This window comes from Anoplopoma fimbria, chromosome 1 (genome assembly GCF_027596085.1).
Source record: "Anoplopoma fimbria isolate UVic2021 breed Golden Eagle Sablefish chromosome 1, Afim_UVic_2022, whole genome shotgun sequence".
Classification (NCBI taxonomy): domain Eukaryota; kingdom Metazoa; phylum Chordata; class Actinopteri; order Perciformes; family Anoplopomatidae; genus Anoplopoma; species Anoplopoma fimbria.
In genome coordinates, this window is record NC_072449.1 from 24,406,450 (window position 1) to 24,428,005 (window position 21,556).

Here is a 21,556-nt window from a genome sequence, read left to right on the forward strand (position 1 = left end):
AGTTTTCAATTTAGTGGATAAGACAGAAAACATGTATTCCCAACTGGTTATTTTATTTATAAAATATTTTGTATTTGATTTATGGAAGATGTACTTTACTACAATACAAATAACAATATTCACCAAATTTATTCGGTACACTTATAGTAGGTAAAACGAATGCAGTCAACCCCTTTAGCAAATATAACCTTCATTTTGATGTTCAATTTTTGCTGACAGATTTTTTGAGATGTTGATTCATTGTTGTCTAGACTGTAGTTTATTGTGCTGTTGATTTAATAGTTAGAGTTGTTATGACAGGCTCACTCGACTTGACTATACTAAAATTTGCATCCTGGGGAACAAAGCTCAAGTTGTGATAAGAGTTGAACGGACTGCTAATGCCTGGAAGTTCATAACATTGCTGTGACAAAGGATTAATAGGTTGTTTTCAGACACCAGCTGGAGGACTTGCCCTCTTGGTCAGTAAGCCATCATTTGAAACAAAGACAGTTGGGCTGCAATTAGGTAATTAATGAGCAATGACAAAGGATGCCTCTGTAGGCGTTTATACAATGTTGAGGTATCCTAAGGTCACAGAGAATCCTGTTGAGAAGCTTTGCAGGTAAAAATGTGCTTCTTTCAGTTGTCCACTTACGATGGAGGGACTTGTTTGCTCTGTGTGTGGGCTATAAAATATAAAATATAATCAAACCTGCAGAAACAACATTGGCTCTGAGTAGATCTCTACACGATCTTGCCGGTTTAACTCTATACATCAAAAGGTAATAAGATTATTTACATATTCCAGATTTAGAATTTACCTTTAAATATTTAGAAACTTCAGATATGTTTTGTTGTATGTTTGTTTTTCCAAAAAGGGGACCTGTAAGATTTTGATTGGTTTATTTTGTTCACTTTCTTGACTTGTTCTCCTGTAAATTAACACCTATAACACCTGTTGTATAAGTGGAGCTGAAACACAATAGGGCCAAATCCAAACCCATCATCGGTGGGCACAGTGATTAGCTTTGATTTTCAGCATTAGACTTCTGTATGATAATCAACACTCATAGTGTCACAAATACAGTATGCTACTTCTGGTGGAGAAAACATACTGAGAGCATAGAGAGACACAGGAGCAGTGGATCATGCTGGATCATGCTTCAGGGGTGGTTTGAGTTGTTTCTATGGCCATTTTGGTGGTTTTGTTTCTGCTGTGAAAACCTGTCACCATTGGAACCCATTGTTACTTGCTGAATTCAAACTGACTGCACCGGCTGTTTTCCCTCAGTAAGAAAACCTTTAATGCACCTTTCGAGTCAGTTACATAACACATCTTAATGCAGGCATGGATTTCAATTTCTCCTTAATCTGTTTTGAAATGCAGCCTAAAAAAAGGATCTCTAACTCCATCGGCAGATATTGCAGTCTTCTGACAATTTATCCAATACAAGCCTCTTTTCCAATTTGCACCATGCTGTGCTAGGCTTGAAGTTGTGTATCTGTTTACCAAAATTTAACAAAAACGAGTTGGTCACACTCACATGCACCATATATCTCAAGTAGCAACTTCCCCCAGTTTTGCACAGTTAGAAGCCATTGCTTTAGTATATAGTAGGGCTGGACAGTTACCAATGTCCAAATGTGCATTTACACAAATTTCACCCAAAAATGTACCTCAGCTTCACTAATCCACTTACTCACTAACTTACATTAAAGGTGATTGGCTGAAATTAATGTCATTTTTAGCATCATATTTTACCATGCCCATTACTTGAGTTTTATTCTTATGTATTTTAACCCTATTCTTAATGCCTGACATTATAGTTTATTTTCGTCTCATTTCATTATACATTACTATAAAATCTTGGCAGCCCAACTTTAAGATGCTGTTTACGTCTCTCACGTTTTGACAGAAGGACGATGTGAAACTGTCTGTGCACCTAAAAACTTTGCAGAATATAAAACAGGTATTGCTTCTTTTCATTGTCTGCATGAACTTTATCTCCATACTCCTGGCTTCCTGAAAACTTTAGATAAACACAGCCATAAGCGCTGAGCTGAAAAGGCCCAGCACATATCCAAACACTGCTATAAACAGTACCTCAATTTACTGCAAGACAAGAAAAATGTGAGACATAGGAGCATGTTCTACAGACAATCAATGTGAAAGGCTGAAGAGCGAATATTTTAAAATTACATCAAAATTAATAAGTAATATATAATGTAGGCCGTGTCTACACAGGAGGTGTTTCAGCCGTGTTTTTCAGTCGTCTCACACGTCTGACAGAACACATACACTTCTATTTTGGATCCACAGTGATGTGTGTTGGGCTTTGATTGCTGCCAAAATGCAGGTGACCTACACTCAAACCGTGCTTACACGTATCTTGTGTAGACACAGACAGAGGCCTGAAGCTGCTGCTCTGCTAATGTGCTGCTTAAGACGTCTCTATTTACTGTACTTCAGTCAAATACCAATTATACTGACATATTATAGACATTCAAGGTATAACTGCTTCAGGCTAAACACATTATCCCACACCTAATTGTTTGTAGTTTTAATGTCATGACAGATCCCACCTCCTTTAATGCAGGTTAGCACCCGTGCCACATATCAAATTCACAATTTTCTTTCCTGCCAGCTTTGACTCAGTGGGCCCTCACACCAGGATAAAACAATCAGACTCAGCAAATCTGTTTACCCAGGTGAATCCACCATCTGGCAAATGGATGTGTGCCAGCAGGTAGTTCATGCTAACTTGTTAACTTCTGCCTTGCATTAAACCAGCAGTTCCATGAAAGATGGTAGATGTATCAAGTCAGAACATTTCAAGAATGAGTTTTGTTAGGCCAATTACAGTCAGAAATTTAACTGCTACACGCACTTCTATCCAGTTGCTGGTCACCGGGCCATGTTCACACAGGCAAAATGCAAAAAGAAATGCCTGCAATATGGCAAATGTTGCATTTCAACAGAAAATGTATGCTGCTTTCTCTCAGACACTCAGAGTATCTGTCAATGCACGAGCGGGGGACAGTACCAGGACTCATTTAAATAGCTATTTTTGTCAATACCACAATAGCAATATTTTTTATATTTATTTTCATTATTTCTTTCTTTCTTAAAACCTTCAAAAATTTTCAGAGTTTTCTGTTTAACACTGAATTCATCCTGGTAACAAGTATTATTTGAGAAGCCCAAACATATTTCATAGTGCCATAGACCATTCCATTGTGGCCAAAAACTATACAAACAAATCAGAGTCATATTCTTGATTACCATATTCATGGCCAAAGTTTGAATACTTAGGAGAACACCAACAGTGCATAAATCTGCCATTATATAAATCTACATATTTTGCTTGAGTAACCTTTGCTAAAAGCTGGGCGCTCAACTTACTGAAATTAAACTATAATTTGTGACTCATTTGTAAAGATTTCCGTCTTCAGTGGGAACATATGGGCTTTGAGCCGAGTGCCAGAGAAATAGGTAGGGAAGACGGGAAGAATAGAGAGACAGGATTTGTTGACAATAGGAAACATAAAATAATGCAGGCTTTATCCTTTTATCTAATTTCACTGAGTGTTTGAGGCAACGTGAAGTGATTGGCCTGGTCCTGTGGATCAGCTCTGGAGTCTGGACATCCCTAGTTCCTAGTACTACTTTCAGACTGGGTTGTTAAGCTGCTGATGCTGCTGAGTTAATAGACTGTTCCTGCTCTCAATGCTACAAGATTTTATAGCAGGCTTGGGAGCAATGAGAGAAAGGTGTCATAGGGGAAATAAGCTGCAAAGAGAGCTACAGACACCACATACACAACTGTATGCCTGAAGTCAACTTAAGAAGCTGTGCAGAATTTCCTTCCTCCAAATTGATGAGCAGAGCAGACATAATCTTGTATCCCTGCCAGAATCTGATTTTGCAACAGCAGTGTTTTCAGTGTGGTTCATGACAGCAGATTTGTAGTAAAGGACAGCTTTAATCACTTTTATATCTTGTTAGGTGTTTTAATTTCACCAACTGCGTGGGAAAAAAAAAAATAGTTAAAGCTCGCCATATTTTCATTAATACAATCTAAGACCAACACAGATGGACGGTCATTATTTGTGGGGTTATGGAATATGCATGTGTAGAAGCAGAAACGAAAAAACAAATACAACTGAAGTTACAAAGAGGCAACAGCTGCGCCTTCTTTGCATTTGAACAGGTAACTCAATTAGGATTTAAAAACATACGACAGAGAGCCGAAAAATTCAACAAAGACAGCAAAGTGGCATCATGACAAATGACCAGTAAATGTTCCAAACAAAACAAACTACAACAGTGGACACAATTTCAATAATCCTGCTTCCACTCTGTAAAGAACCAACAGCCGTAGATGGTTGGAGAGGCTCTCGGGCCATGGAAACTGCAGCCCCAGAAATGGCACTATAATCAATAGCTTCCCAGGCCACTTGTTAAAAATGCCATTTCCATCTCCAACTCGCTGAGAGGGCCCTTTACCAGGAAAGAGCCACATATCATTCTCTCCAGACAACTGGCTGGATGAAAAATAGCAGCCCACTGTCACTGACCAATATTGATTATGAGTGAAAATGTGATCATTTTGTATTAACTCGCCCCTAGGTGCCCTGTTCTGTCAGGTTTGCGGGTGAAAATTAATGCTTTCATATCATGCTTAACAAAAATATGGCTCGTTTCTCATTTTAGCCTCTAGACAAAGAGGTGTATGCCAATCACAATAATTTAATAGCTTCCTCAATGGAACATGATGATATGAATTAGATTAAAACCATTATTTAACACCTTTGTACCTACTTTAAAGATATTTATTATTGCCCCCGACACCACTTTAATGAAACGCCAGGTTTGGCATTTAAAATATCAATTTCTGATGATTAGAGTTGTCATTGTTAAAAAGAAGATATGTGTAAGAGGGAGGGGGCTCTGCGATCCAATTGAAAATGTCTTTCTCTATAAAAGGTCTAGAACAGGATAATGGTGCCTTTGTGAAACAATTTGTAAACATGTGATATCGACTGAATTAAAGCCCAGCAATCAAGAGGAAATCATTTAGACATCCTATTACAGACGCTCAACTATAAATACATAATATAGGATAGCTTTAACATCTGCCCTACGGTGTTTTCACACCTAACTTAGATAGTACATGTCAATCAAACTGTGGTGCATTTACCTGATTTGGTTCAGTTTGTTTAGGTTGGTGTGAATGCTGTCAGTCAAACTCTGGTCCGGACTACAGAGCCTGAAAAGGAGGATATCGGCCCGAATCCAAGAAGACTCTGCTTTTTTTTGTGGTGTGAAAGCAAACCAGACCAACCTCAGAAATTTAAAATAGCAGATGTGTGATTTTAGCACAAATAAAGAAAGCTATACTACCATTAGATCCATCTGTGAAGGAAGTAATCGTTTAAGCGATTTGGATAAATAGCATATATATTTATGCAGATCATTTGGTAATACAATTATACATCAGTGATTAAAAAATGATTTAAAACTAGAAGGTAGCACTCAGTGGAGTGGGAATCTCCCCCAGGTATGTCTGCAACGACTAACCCCCCCATCTAGACTGCAAGTGTATCAGACGGGTTTTTCTCTCGCACGTCTCACACAACAGATACGCTCTCATTTTAATCCATGCAGATGTCTGCTCACTCGTTGTTCAGGCGTGCGTCTCAGTTCTGTTTCACCGGCGTAACCAGGACTTGAATCGTTTATGTTTGAACATTACACTTGTAGGTGTGAGGTTGATGCCCAATAAAAACGCCACAGAATAATTGTGTCTCTGGCAACAGACAAAGGTGTGTTGTGCTTGTGTCCTACTCTTTGTATTTTAGCAGATCCTCATTAAAAAGTTAGTGAATTGTACATTAGGCTGAATTGCAGTCTTGACTAATGAAGCTCAAATTTTTTGGGGGGCTCTTTCTGACACCAGAGAAGATTGTTAAACACATTATCATTAAATTGCAGTATGACCTGCCATCAAGTAACAAAATTTGATATTTTCACATGGGTCCATGAAGCGCTAATTACGCATGATGATAGTTGTGAAAATGGTCCAATCGTTGAGCTTTTTTCTCAGTCCATATGACCATGTGTTTTCTCCTCTTGGTTTGAGCCAGTGTAAATAAAAGGTAAACAAAAAGCAAATAAACAAGCAAACTAAAAGGCAACAATGTAGGATTGTGCCCTTAATCCTGATCAAAAGAACCAAAGTACAAGTTTGAGAGCAACCTTGAACCTGTTACAAAGCCAAAAATATAGCATACATTCTGATCAATCATAAAGTACTCCTTCCCCTACACATGTAAATACAGCACATATTACGTGCACCAAAGGAACTTCACTCCAAATTTTATTTTCCAAAGCGCAGCATATGTTAATCATACTGCAATAAAGGGAAGCAAATGAAAAGAAAGACTGAATATAACTGTGTCAGCATGACAGGAGAATAAAAGGCAGCACAAAACTCATTTTAGATGCAGCACAAAATGAGTGACTGGCCCTCTCTCAGCCCCTTCTTAGCAGGGCGATTGGGGTTCATAATTACAAACTAGCCTACAGACAAATGCACAAACCTTTGTCACTCCGTTCTTATTGAGGGCACATTTCCACAAAGGCAAAAAGTCATAAATACTGCCCTATAGGAAAATGCCCTGTGGTGTTTTATTAGTTTGAGTGTTTTTCTTTTCCCTTTTCCTATTGAATATTCAACAAATCCAATTCTCTCACGGTGTCACACTCAAACTGCCTTTTGCAGCTTATCCTTGCAGGCATTGTGTCCCAATCTCAGACACTGGCTAGTGATATTACACTCTGTGTCGCATATCACAGACGTTATCAGGCCTCATGAGCACTTATTTTCAAGAAGAAATGCATTAAACATGGAAAGAAAAAAAACAAGAAGTAATATCTTTTGTTTGTTTCAGAGCAGAATCCATATGAAAAATGTAATATATGGTTCTTATTGACAGATATATTGTCTATACCAGTCAACAAAAGCACAAATTAATGAAAAATAAAAGCTGAGGTTCACATTTTCCATCATTTTTCTCACCGAGTACTTCCTTTGGAAAATAAGTATGCATGTTCTCCACTGAAGGCAGACTCAGAGACTGTGTGAAATGATGAAAAAAGACTTTGCTGTAGATGATAAAGCCTGGGAAAAGGAAGGACACAAGAAGGACTTTAATATTTTGAGAGTTCAATCATTCTTCCTTAGCCTGTGACTGCTAGGTGACAGTGTGTTGAAATGTGTGTGGGTGGAGGTGCCGGCTCTGTCAATAGTCAGGTATATCAACTGCACAGACGTAATCCCTCTCAGGCTGCTTGGGAGCCACTGCAGTTGTCAGGGTGCTGCTCCATACAAATGCACTGGATTACCCAGCATACCAGCAGCAGCAAACAGATGTAACAGAACGCCGCAATGTCAATTGGTCAAGACAGGTGGGAAACCCCCTTCAATCGATGGTACCGTAAATCAGGTGTGCTAGAGAATAACAGTATATCGAGACGAGTCTGTAGAGAACATCTACTTTCGTTTCATACTGTAATGTTTAATGGCGGGATAGTCATATAGTCATGTTACTATCAAAGGGCAACTTGACACAATGCTAAAATATACATTCTGGAGCTCTTCTGGTTCAAGTTTTTTTGCACATTCAACTTGTTTTAAGGCACCAGTGTTATTGCCATCAATGCTGTCTGGTTGTACTGAACAAATCCAGAAAATACTTCTACATCACTGACACAAGGTGTGATCTTCAATCACTGGAATTAATTTAAAAAAAAAATCTATACATTCAGCTGATGTTTGTAAAAACTCAGGACAGTGAACAATGTTTCCATTTGTCACCTTTCAAATCAGGATCTAATGAAAAATAGAACAAGTCTATGTCTGTCTGTTCTTTGATTTTCTCAAGAAACTACATTCGATGTATTGTGTATTGTTGAGGACCCAAGGAAGTGCAGTGTCGAGTGCGAAGTCTTCTGGAGATCTACTGGACATATTTATTAGCAGTGCGTTATGTACACACTTTGTATTGTAATGAGGGGACCCATATTAGTTGTCACAATGCTGAATGACATGCAGGGTACAGCTCACGCTCTACATCGATGTTTGTGTGAGCTTTAGGTGTATTCTCTAGCATTGCTAGGGTATGCAACTATGTCATGGCAGGTGTAATGCTCAGGACTAACGGAAGCACAGTGTCGAGTGTAAAGTTCTTGTTATGAGAGGAGAAAGCTGCAAGCAGCAATATCGGGGGCCAAGCAGAACTATCCCTGGTCCGAGCCCGGAGGATCTCAGGGCCAAAGTGCCCAGTCATGTCAGAGCTTCAATGTCAAGCCTTAAGCCTTATTGGCCAGAGAGAATATAGTAAGCAGGGTCTCTATCACTCACACATTTGCCAGCTGGTGTTATATAGGCGGCATTCAGCGACATCGAACCTAGATGAACTCACGAAGCAATGGACAAGCTGGGCCGTTTTACCGCAAAAGGAAATCAGCAGACCTCAAATATCTAACATGCTTACTGCTTTGATGGAGTCGGTTGATTCGAAAGAGTGAGATTTCTGGGCGGTAGAGAGACATAAGAAAGCACAGCCAATGAAATGTCAGTATCACACTGAATAACTAGCAGGCTTAAAATGTATAAATAATAAAATTACATTAAAAAATGTCATTGTTTGTGTGCAAAGTCGTAGCTCTGAACAGAAGCGCAAACTCTACAATGACAACATTATCAGCAACTCACCAGAATCTCATGAGCCCATCACAATCTGTGACAATGAGTTCTGGCCAAGAACGTCAGGCTTTTTTTTTTCCTCAATCCTTTTTCCTCTTTTTCATTTCATTTGGCTTGGCATGCCATGAAGTAAAGTCTAATTAAACAATCAAGCCCATGCAGTCCCATTACCCCTCTGTCCTATTGACTTTGTCACAGCACTCATCCTCTCCTCAGTATAAACTCCCATGTCTAATGCCGGCCGGGGAGAAGGGCTGTTGTCACACACTGTTTGTCCCTCTATCTCTCTTCGTCTCTGTGAGCACAGAGTCAGCATCAAAGCAGCGGGCGTGCTGAGCTCTGAGAGAGCGTACCAAAGCTTTGAGTGTTGAGTTTGAGCTAAACTGCTGAGCACAAATATAGCTGAAGTTGTATTGCGGACTGTCATCTCTAAAAGTGTCTTTAAATGACTTTCTCTTGATGTAGTGGATGCAAGAAATTTGCCGTTTGACACAGCACTTACCAGGGTAAGGAAAGTTACAACCTTATAGAAAGAAAAGTAAACTATTTTATAACTATTCAATAGCAATGTCATCCAAAGTACATAGCAATGTATATCAAACAAAGTAATATAAAGTTATAATACAAAAATATAATCTCAGTGTGTCCACTCTTACAAGCATTATTTACTATGTCTTGCTTTCTGTGAAATATTGAAATTTGTGTGAAATTAAGTCAATTTGATTCAGGAACACAAAGGATTTATGGTATAAACTGAATTAAATATAACAGAACTTTAAAATCAAGAAGTGAAAAAGTCACAAAACTTGTGAGGCGGGATTGGTATACTCAAAGTGCGACCACGTTACAAGCTGATGTGTTTTGTGGACTTGGAAAAGGCCATTCGGTCCTTGTTTCACCAAGATGAGCACTGTGTCCGTTTACTTTGCACAAAGTCAAACACGATTCCAGTGGCTGTTGGCTTACGCCAGGGTTGTTCCTCGTCATCCAACTTGTTTGTGATTTTCATGAACAGGAATTCAAGGTGAAGCCGGTGGGGAACCAAGTGTCTGTTTTGCAGACCTCAGAATTGCATCTTTGCTCTTTGCAGTTGATGCGGTCCTCTTGGCTTCATCAGAACATTGACCTTCAGCAAACACCTGCAACTGAGGGTGAAGTGGTAGTGATGAGAGTCAGTACATCAAGTCGGAGGCCATGGTTCAGGGAATGACCTAGAGATGGGTCCGATCTGATCCAGTATTTTTATAGTGTTCCGATATGACGTAATGCATGTATTGGACTGAGGTTACTGATCAGAACATGGCTGATCCATTTAAATATGTAATAATTGTGGAGAATGTCACTTCATTGGGAGGTATGGCTACAAATAAGCTAGTTAGCTATGCTAGCATCTTTAGCATGGAGGTTGAGTGGGTTCTCCAAGCCCAGAACAGGAGATAAACATGATAAAAAACATATTACTATATTTGTATTTTAACAGTAACAGACCTCCAGCTTGAAATCATGCCATTTGTTTTATCACATCGATGGTCTTTCGGCTTGTTATCAAGTCGTGAGAGTCACTCACGGTGCTCGCAAGAAACTATTCAACAGTACTTGCAGCGGGCATTTATATTCTCGTTTGTCGTATATGTGTAACTCTGCTTGGTAAAAATAGAAACTTCTCACTGCTTCCTCTATTCAACATCAGACACAAACATACCTCTGGCCTCGCCTTTTATTATTTGATCAAAATAAATGTGTGTGTTTAAAACCATCTGGTCACACACCACACACCATCTTTCACTTGTTTTCGATTTATTTCTATAGTGTATATATGTATTTCTCTACACGATTCTTGCACTTTAATTTCAAATATTTACATTGAAAACTTTATGATTTGTCAATTCGCCATTGCACTCCTCTTTGAAATTCTCTTTACTTTTCAAATTATCTTTGAACTCATGTTTAGAAGTCTACTTACTAATACTTGATAAGTGCTGTGTAATTGATTTGTTCAAGTTTTTCAAAACATTAAGTTGCCATAAAAAATTGAACTCCTATAATATTTGTATGTGAAGCCTAGTAAACTTAAATATCTTGCTTTGGAACACATACAGTGGTACATAGCATTTAGTGATCAAAGTGACCAACTTCTACACCATGGTTTGTTTGCAGCTACTCTGCGGGGTCACAGCTTACAATGACTAATGGTTAATAGCGAATAGCCTATTTTTTTTCTATAGATGTGGGATTTATGATAAACATGCTGACTGTGGCTGATGACAATTTGGAATGATAAAATGATCAGTTTAATAATGCAGCATGTGATCTTCAGTCCATGAGTGATCTAAACTGACAAGCTTCATCTGTTCTTCCACAGTTTTCAAAGTATTACCAAGACATTAACAGCTTCTATGCACTAACCTGTCCGTTTAAAACAAAATCGACTGTGAGCAAAGTTGGCGCTTACCATGAGGTGACACACGGTTTACTTTTCGCATATCGCTTATACATTTTAACAGCTTCTGCTTTCTATTTCCTGGGAAATGTTCCACACGGATCATGAAACTCTGAACCACTGCGAGAAGTAGAAGTGACCTCCCCTCATGTTGCAAGCAATACCATATATTTTTAATAGATTGGTGGTGCAAATTGCACATAACCAATTTAAATCATGATCACATCACTGACAGGGCTCCTAATGTGCTTTAGAGTTATATTTTTAAAACATATCGGCTAGTGTATGACACTGACTGTGTAGTATAGAATCTCAATGCAGCCTGATGTGACATCACATCTCAAGCCACAGTGCTGTAGTATTTCTACCTGTGAAAAGCTGTGTGTTAGCTGAGCGCCTTCTACCGACACTGTTCACATGCACATGCTGAGCCACGGCACAAATACAAGGTGCTCCATTCTCACGGCAGGGTGGGACATTTTTAGGCGCTACCACTGTACAAGAGCAGTAATCCAGGTGTTGTAAGTGTTGTTTACGTAACAGCGTTCATGATTGCTACATTTCTGCTCCCTGTCAGCTGCCATGGTTTCTACTAAAAACACGCAGCGGTTGCAGACCACACCCTGTCTCTCTCAGCAGTGGCAGTGAGTATGCACACGTGCCAGCCCTGGGCATCAGCAGAGAGATGGGGTGGAGGGCTGAGAACACTCAGTCGTACTACTCAGGATGGATGTTTCCCATCATGCAGCTCAATCAGCCGCCCAATGATTCATTTCACAGACACTTGGGTAATTATAGGAGTCTGCTCTTCACCTCTGGGGATGAAAGTACATGAGCGCAGCCAGGGTGGGGAGTAGGGGGTGGGTGGTGGTTGGCGGAGGAAGCAAAGAAAGAGTGAACGACTGAAAACAAAGAGACAGGAATGACGAGGCTGAAGATGGAGGAGGAGATGTAGAGAAATTCATTTAACGGGTGTCAACGATCTTGTACAGGAAAAACCAATATTTTCAGTGACTCCATGAAAGCAAACTAATCACTGCTGTTTGAGACTCGTAAACCATTTACAAGTAATGTGACATAACAAAAGCAATGCAAATATACAGCATATGACCTTTTAAGGTGGAGAGTAAAACAAAGGCTGTAAAAAGGGCTATATGGTGGGGCATGAATAAAGATGTAAGAGACTAAAAAGAGCTTGTGAAGAACACAGGTGATTGCAAGTGTGCAAGCTCCCCCTATTGGTAAACCTGAAAAAGCTTTTTTCCCCCCCACATACCTCAGCATAAGTCAGAGACAGACATTCAGTGGCATTTTAGGCTCAGACATCCACTCAGCAAAACTATGGAAAGCTTTATATATTAAGAATGTTTCTGAACCAAGCAGCAAGACATTTTTCGTTAACTCAATAGTCTTTAGTGAGTTCAATGGAGTGTACAGAATATTGATTTGGATGACAATTATTGCATGGAAAAGGTGCGGGTAGACTGTGCTTGGAAAAAATGATGTTGTGGTTTGCCGTTTCAATCGTTGAACTGTGCAAAGGACGTGAAGGGAGCCCATTGATTCTGTTATGTTTGTTTCCAAATGTGAAATATTCATAGTAGGTGTATATTTAAGCGTATCAGATTGAGCTGGCTGGCTAATTCTGCTCAGTGGACTGTTCATAGCTGTTAATAGTCAAGGATTGTACTTCCTTAGAATCATGTGAATCCATTACAGTGGCAATGCCCAGTGTATGTAGGAGTCTGTATACCAACTGAAATATCCAGTCCCATCAAACCAAAAGTCACACTGGTGTCTTGAGGAAAACACTAAAACACAGTCCAACTAATCGCTGTGGGATAATCTGGATAAGAGTCAGTTACATGATTTGTAATAAAATCATTATCTAGAGCTCTGCGAGGACAGACTTAGGCTAATTTTAGATGCAAAAATTAAAATCATTATGTACAAAATGCTAACAGAAAACATCATTGCATTCCATTTATTTCAAATATTTGGTATCAAAGCCCCATGTCTTCCCAGAGTTCAAAAACAACTTTGTACGCAAACACAAATTCAACTTGTTAGATATAATCTGACAAAAGGTATTTCACTATTGAACTGAATAATAGTTTGCTAAAATCACCCATGGCCACTTTATTAGGTATAGCTGTCATAAATTCTACTTTTACAAGGTTTATAATGTTTTTGTAAACGTAGTTGGAACTGTATAAATTCCATAATATGTTTATTTCAAAGATCATAGATGAGCAAAAATAGTTTAAGTGTTGTTGCACTAGACTACATTAATGGGGTTTATATATTTTTTGTCCTCTATTTACATACAGTTCATTACGTGTTGTGATATTTGTAACACCCCTGAATAGTATGCATCGTAACAATAGAATCAAGCCAATACAGATGTGGCAGCAGTTGCATGAAGTACGGTATACAACGGCTTGAACATCATGTTGAAGGTACATTTTGATAGCTTGTTTATTGGATCAAATACAAAATTGCAGAAACAAGAAAACAACAAGCACTTCGATCTATCCAATAAACAAACTATCAAAACGTCCACCTACGGCACAGCCCCGGTTAGTGGCACAGTAAACATAATATAGGCCGACAACACACATGGAGATTATAAGATGGCAGTGTTATTTTCGTCCATCTCTCAGAGTTTTTGCAGTTTATGGGCCGAGTGCCGTGCTCAAAAATGTGATGCTTTGTTAGAAATTCCAAGGCTATGGAGAGCAGGTGCAGGGCCATTGTGACAAGCACAATTTATCGACTGCTCCCAAGCAAGGGAAAACATTCAATAATGTGCTGGGAAGATTAATCCATCCCCCACAAGGGGCTGGGCTCACAGGGTGCAGCGACAGAGGTAATTTACAGATGCAGGTAGCCCAACTCAGCAGTTAATTCCTTTGGAGTTGTAAAATACCTGTATATTAGCAGTTCCAATCCATTTAATTACACTTTAAACCTCACAATCTGACACCATCATGAATTCAAACTACAAGGCTGCCACACAGTCCATATATATTGTGACTTTTTGCAATTTTTTTAAACATATAGTTTGTTCGAGGGCATTCCAGGGATAACTCTTCAAACATGCTCCTTCTGCACATTCTGTCTCAATGTAGTTCATTATATGTGGTATGTGTTTGTATGTGAATGAAGAAAGGCCAGGAGAAAGAGAGATGTCTTTACAAATGAGTAGTGCGCTCAGGATACTGTGGATTTTTCTCCAAACCTGTACTTTATCCAGAGATAACTGACAAACAGCTCAAATTGTTTAAGCCTGTGAGTAATCCATGAGAGTTAGCCTTGCTGAAGGCGACAATGCCAGTTTCTGCCTTTTTTTTTTTTTCTGTGGGTGGATAGGATATAGGAGGGTGGATCATTGACAGGCAAGGGAGAGCAGCCGGCAGTTAGACAGACATGATGTACAGCCCTGCATAATCAGCTCTCAGCCCCATTAATCTGGGCAGACTGCAACACTTGATGAGACTGTGATGCATTTGGTGAGAGGTCCCTCCCTCAGGTGTCATTTTGAAGAACTGTGTCAATGCTATCGCCAAAGCGGGAGACCAGTCACGCAGCCACACCCCCACCAAGAAACCATCACGCTCAGAGGACAAACACTCCGAGGACATCTGGATTCTTCCCACTCCGGCAGCACAGCTAAAAATATAAATCACACTGGTGAGCAGAAAAAGAAGGGGAAAAAATGCAAAGTCAGCATCACCTGGTGCAAGCACAGGCACCGGGTCTCTTTAAAATATCAAACAGATCTCCTTAATGACTGTCTCTCCAAGGACATGCAGTGGGATGCCTAAATCCTGAGTCCACAGCTATTACGGCTACAGGATCAGGAGAGCAGGCACTCTGGGCTCCTCTCAAGGGAGAAAGGGCATTACACAAGAGTACACAATGCAGGGGTCATTGTGTAGGATGACAAGGTGCACTGGACCTTTTCCTCTGCAGCTCTAACTCTTCAAGGCAGGTCAAGCCACAGTAACATGTTCCACTATAGCTGTAGGTGTATATTCCAGCTAATTAGTGAAATCTCAGCTGCGAACTGTTGATCTATAGTTTTCCTTACTAGGGGTATGTTGCTGACCTTTTTTTGGACTATGTGCTGAGGAAAATGAATTAAAAAGCAGCTACTAAATGGACCCTGTGGTGAGACAGTGAACAGAACTGAAGCTAACATAAACAAGAAGTCCATACCGGAGTACTCCAGCGATTTAGTGTTGGACTTCTACAAGGAAGGGAGGTTTGCAACACACATGTTCATTGAGAAAATATTAACATTAAAGCAGCAGAAGGAGAGTTATCCTGACTTTTATTTCCTAGTATTAGTCAAGCTCAACAAATGCTGGATTCTACATTGCCCATAATGCAACTCAGTAGCAATTAGACTTCCGCTGATGGTAAATGCCAAGACTTCATGTTTGTAACACAGGCTGTTTGTTAAAAACCTATACTCTCCATGCCAAAACTGAGATAAGCCTGATAATGTATCAGGGTTATTTTTTCCCAGACAGGAGAAAACTCCTTCCAGAGCCCGGGAAGAAATTATTCAACTCTCTTCACAGGGTGAGAAGCACTCAAAGACATATCTACAGTTCTGTGACAACTGGGTAAACTCCATCTTGAGATTGTGTGATAAAATAGAAAGCTCCAGAACAGCTACTAAAACAGACATTGTGGTGAGATTGACCCCCAACAAAATCTTTCAATCTATCTATGTCTCTCCTCCCCTTGAACTTCTGGCTATTGTTTTCCTGTGAAGCTGATGATGTAGTTACTGAAGCTCTTTGTCTGCACTCTCTGTAAGTCGCTCTGGGTAAGAGTATCAGCGAAACGACAAAAATGCATTCAAGCGCAATTTCTTTGCTACTCTGCGGGAAAACCATTTAAAAAAGGGGCACAACCTCACGATACAAGCTCTGTGTCACATTTATATCATTTTTCTCCTGTAACATTGAATAAACATTATTTTCAGAGTGATTTTAGTGGGAAAAGAGGTGCTGCTACTGGGAAGCATAAGGCCTAATGGGCCTTGCTATGTGTAGGTAGTCAGAGACTGTGACTGTGCATAGTCCACTGGGACTCTACTCCCCTTATTCTGTACTGGGTGGTCGATGTGCCATAGCTTTTATGGCTCTGTGTAATATTTCATGACCCTATAGATTGGTAAATCAGAGCAAAGCAGATGAAAAGCACAGCAGCAACAGCCATGGACTTTTAAAACAACAAAGCCACAAAAACTCTTCCGGTTTGATGTCTTTTGGCTCAGTGACATTAAGGTCATCAAAATAAGCAAGTGCAACCAGGCATCCTAAATGAACTGCCTAAATGGTGGCTTTCAAAAGATGGCTTTCTGAAGTCAATTGTGTTGTAATGGAGCTGCACCCTGCTGCGGGCCCTTATTTTTTCAATTGACAACAACAACAACCATGTCTGGCCTAATGAATCTTAGATGACTTTGACTCCACAATTTAATTAAAAGAGGAGGCACTGCAGCTCCAGAGGTCTGGAAAACACAAAAACAACTATGATGTCTGTACTTAACAGAAATGTTTGTTATAAAATTCTACCAATTCAAGTAATTAAACGCATTTCAAATAGCCAAAACGACAAAGCCCCTTTATGGCATAATGACTGAACTAATGTGAATGTAAAGCAAGATATGAAAGAAACCGGTTTAATCAATGGAAGCATACTGTAGACACTTCATTGTACTTATTTATTTGTTAAAGCCTATGTCCTTTTCACATGGAACTGTTCTAACCTAGAAAAGTAAGATGAATTTCTGCTTTTAGACAAAGCAATACTGCCACCTAGTGTGATGAGAAACCTGGACATGCCCTCATAGGCTCAGCATATTGCCAAAAGCGGCAAGCATCATATAAAATAATAATAGATATGCTTTGAGAAGAGAGAAAGGGTGGCTATGTCAAATATTATGAATTCATAGCATCCCTTATCTGCCTATGCATACGAAAGAAAAAACAATTTCATAGTCATAGTCTACAGTTTTTAATATATATATATATATATATATATATATATATATATACACACACATACACACACACAAAACATATACACTATATAATACCTAGAGATGTACTGCCGCTGACAACATTATGATCCACAATGGATTGCTTATCAGCAAGATATGTACGATCCACTTTTAAAACTTATTTTTTTATAAATCTCATTACAAAATGTAGTATTTCCCATTATCAGTTCATTCAGTCCCTTGTACATCATATTGCCTTATTAATCACGATATGCCAGGTGCCTACTTAGTTCTCTTTGTAACCAGTTATCAGAATTTTTGGTTTTAGAATCAGTATCGGGAGAGAAAAAAGTTGGATTGGTGCCTCCCTAATAAAATTGTAACACATTCACATATCTTCATGAAGCATTAGGATAGACAGGGAGTCGGGTATGCAAGGTTTTGTGACTTATTAGTAGTCATGCTTTTGTATTTTGTCATTTATGATCCACCCAACAATGTGTTGCCTGTGGGTTCTGCCAAATGAGCAGGCACTCCCACTAACCTATTACAGATGATCTTTCGGCAAGGATGCAGTTCAGTTCCCTCTGCCACCACACTTCCACTTTGAACGTCTTTAAAGCTCTCTCAAGGTTTTGAACCCTGGCTCGGGTGTCAGGATCAACTGAAAGCCTGCAGTTACAGACGGCATGTCAGTCGCATTGTATGCTGCCTTCGTCTGAGCCCTCCGGCATGTTTGCTGGATATCAGCACAACTTTACTTTCCTTGAAGCAAACGGTGAGCTGTCAGGAATGTGTGACGGAAAACCATCATCACACTCTCCAACCTTTCTCCAGCCGTTAGTTACAAGAAGTAACATAATATGAATAACACTCTTAATGCAAAACGGGTTCTGTGATTGTTATCTAACATCATAATGCATAAAGAAGGTTTGGAGCAGCTCTTATGATGCTTTAAGATATTTTTGTGTATTATAAATATGGGCACATAATAAGTGACAGTTTACAGTCTTATTATATTAGATTTAACAAAAATAGAGCATGATAAATAAAACCGTACTTACAGAAGGGGCCACTGTCAGTGTACACTTTGCACACTTTCAGTGGGCACTTTTCATAGTGTAAATGTAAAACACTACACCTAATAGAATCAGCTTAGCTGTCAAACTGTACTTTCCCACACTACACTTAAATATATTGGTGTCTTCATTGCCAGGTCAGACCGTTACTCACAGCATCAATATCCATTTATTCTAGGTAATAAAAAAATAAAAAAAAGAATCTTCAAGGTGTTTGGCAGGCTTCCACAGCTGCTGATAAGGCAGAGTTGTCTTTTGGCACATTACAAGCAGCTGAAGTGCGTACAGTGATGCAACTTTACCCAGGGTTGTTCAGTTTCTATGAGAAATGACTTGCATATCATTCACATTGATCTTTTAATCAGAGATCCTGACTTTGCGGAATGAAACATAAGCAGATCTATAAGAGTTATATGTGGGTTTTGTCTAGAAATCAAACAAGTCGAGAGCTAAGAAGTGTTTGAGGGAAAAAGTTCAACTCAGTCAAAGTGACCAGTAGAGAAAAGTCACGATACACAGGATAGAAACTGACACAGATTTACAATCAGTGGGCATCTCTCTCTTTTGTGATGGACTGAGGCCTTTCTGGTGTCGTCAGTGTTGGATTAAGTACAGAATTAACACATCAAAAGCTGCAGAAAACATTAAAGACTTTGATGAAAACCCTTGTATGCATTTCCTGCAGTCGCAAGGAAAGACTCACAATAAAAGACAAATTTACTAAGTTTCTTTCTCAATAGGCTACATGTTGTCCAAGCAGCATCACTCACTGTTTTTGTAAAGTGTTGTTTGTCTCCATCATACTGAGAATAGTCTCCTCTTTACTCACTTAAACAATAGCAGATTCCGCAGATGTAAAGCCACGTGGGAGAAACTTAGAGAAATGTCCAACTTTAATCTCTCAATGTCTGTTGTATGATGGCATGACATGTTCACTGGTGTTTACTCAGAAGTTCAACTGGGTCATTTTAACTGGCCACCAATTCATTTCAAGAAGACATGGGAGGGGGGGCTTCTAATGGCTGCACCTGTGCATTTTTCATGATTAATTCTTCAAATGAATGAGATGTGTTACTGCTTTTGTTCTCATACCCACCAACTAAACAAAAAGAAATAGAGAGGAATATATTTAAATGATTGGATTTACAACAAGGTAACAAATGTTATTCATGACATTTATAGTAAAAGAAAAGCATCACATAACATTCTCAAAATGTTTCAATTAATTGTAAAGCTAATATTGCCATGGCAACTACTGTATATAAAAAGGTATTTCTTATCTCTGCCACTAATGTGTCTTGGCATTATTTGCATCTGGCTTAGCAAACTGTTAAGCATACGGGGAAAGCTCACTCTCCTTCCTGTGTCTCTGCAGCAGACAGTTCACCCTGAAAGAATACCATATTCTCAGCAGACGGCAGAGAAGCATGGGAAGCAGAAAAGCTAATCACCAGATGTCAGCCACAAAGAAACTCTTGTATTTTCCACAAACCACAGTGCAGTAAAAAGTAGCTAAACCGTCTAAGGATATAAATACATTTAAATTTGGTATTAAATCCAGCAAGTGGTATTTAAAGTGCACTCCTGTACTACTAATGCTGTATAACCTGTAATAATGACAGCAAACTCCTGATCCCATTTGCACATCGCACATGTGCATTCTGACAGTTATGCAGTCTTTACAGGTTATACTTTGCAATGAGCTTGCTTCTTGTTTCAGTGTATTTGTGTTCACTTCTCTGTAGGATCACTGAAACTAGTTGAGCATAACTTTACCGTTGTCGTTAAAGTGTTGCTCAAGCTCTCGCTTACGTAGTTATGACGTTAAATAGCACTGGGAACTGACTAATGGCATTTCTGTTGCCTTGAATCGAACAGGGTGAAACAAAAACAAATGATTGGCTGACGCTTCACTGCGTCATTGTAGTGCTGAAAAAAGTTGAGACCAGCTGAACTTTGACTCGTAGCTTGTCACCTCTGTCACACGCCGACAAGTGTCGGTTTGTTACCAGCTTCCATTCAAAATGACTTGTAGAATGTTGCTGGCGGTTCTGAACGCAGCACGAGTAGTTCAAGGGTCAGCAGTTCAGCTTAACCACCATGAATAGTGAACACCCTATGAGTCTCATATAGGTTCTCATATATTCTTTGCCAGTCAAATTTACACATGCGTCGCATGATGGTTTTACAGTTAAAAGCAATCTGCAACCTCACTGCTATATGTCAATAAATCTTATAAACTGCTCCTTAGATTTCACCAGTGCCATCATCAGTGACAATTAAAACAAAACAATTATAAAGTTTCAGGCTTGATGAAGGTCGAGAGTTTTGGGGCCTCCTTTCCTTATCTGTTAAATAAATGTAACTTCAATTTATTGCAAGTGGGAATAGTTCTCAACACTAATAGCAAAAGCAGCGAAGAGAATAATTGTTTTTTAATCAGGAAACATAACTGTAAACTCATTATTCCAAATGCCAGGTAAATGTTAGACATTTGTTTCGAAGGATGGCTCTTATCTTCTCCTGGTCTGGCATTTGTCCTCTCCTGTCCTGTCCTCCCACATGTTTTGCCCTGGCATATGCTACAGCTGAGGCCCATTAATCAGGGCTCATCTTATAAGAGCTGAATACGCTGCTCCCAATTCTCGTGCATTAACCTTGTTAGTGCCCCTTACCACCCCTGAAAGTTGGCACTGGTGTGTCGATTGTGTGTTCTTGCGTGTGTGAACGTGTATGCGCGTATGTGCATGTGTGTATATTTTGAGCACTTGTCACTTGTTAGTGTAGCAATTCCTGCCATGCTATAAATAAAGCCAGTCACAGGGAGGAATGGAAGCCAGTGGAGTGCTTTGACAGCAGAGGGCATAGTGGCCTTGTCTCCGTAGGATGTGAGGATTAAATCTGGTCTACAAACTGATAGCTTACTGTGTACCTACTACACTCTACATTTGCACATTAAACACATTGCAGTTGCAGTTATTTTTGAACTATTTCACTCATTCCTGGTTGTTGAATAATCTCATTCTGTATTATACTGTTGTTTTGCATTATGATGTGTTTCACACATTATGCAAAAGCTCTAATTTCCTTTTATTCTATTCTTCAGTTCTTTTTCATCTGCTTAAATATTGTTTTCATGTTGTTGAAAATTTGGGAGCAAAAAAAGAACACTATAGTATGTTTCTCTCTGTATTAACCCTCTCCCTGTGCATGCTCTGTCTTTCAACCAGGCCAAGAAGACACACAGTAGAAACATCCACCT

The 21,556-nt window shown here is 39.3% G+C and overlaps 1 protein-coding gene across 6 annotated transcripts in view; it reads right to left on the bottom strand.

Annotated features, from left to right (window-relative positions):
• The window catches only part of robo2 (roundabout, axon guidance receptor, homolog 2 (Drosophila)), a 293,914-nt gene that overhangs the window by 267,656 nt on the left and 4,702 nt on the right, over positions 1-21,556 (bottom strand). The window lies entirely within an intron of this gene.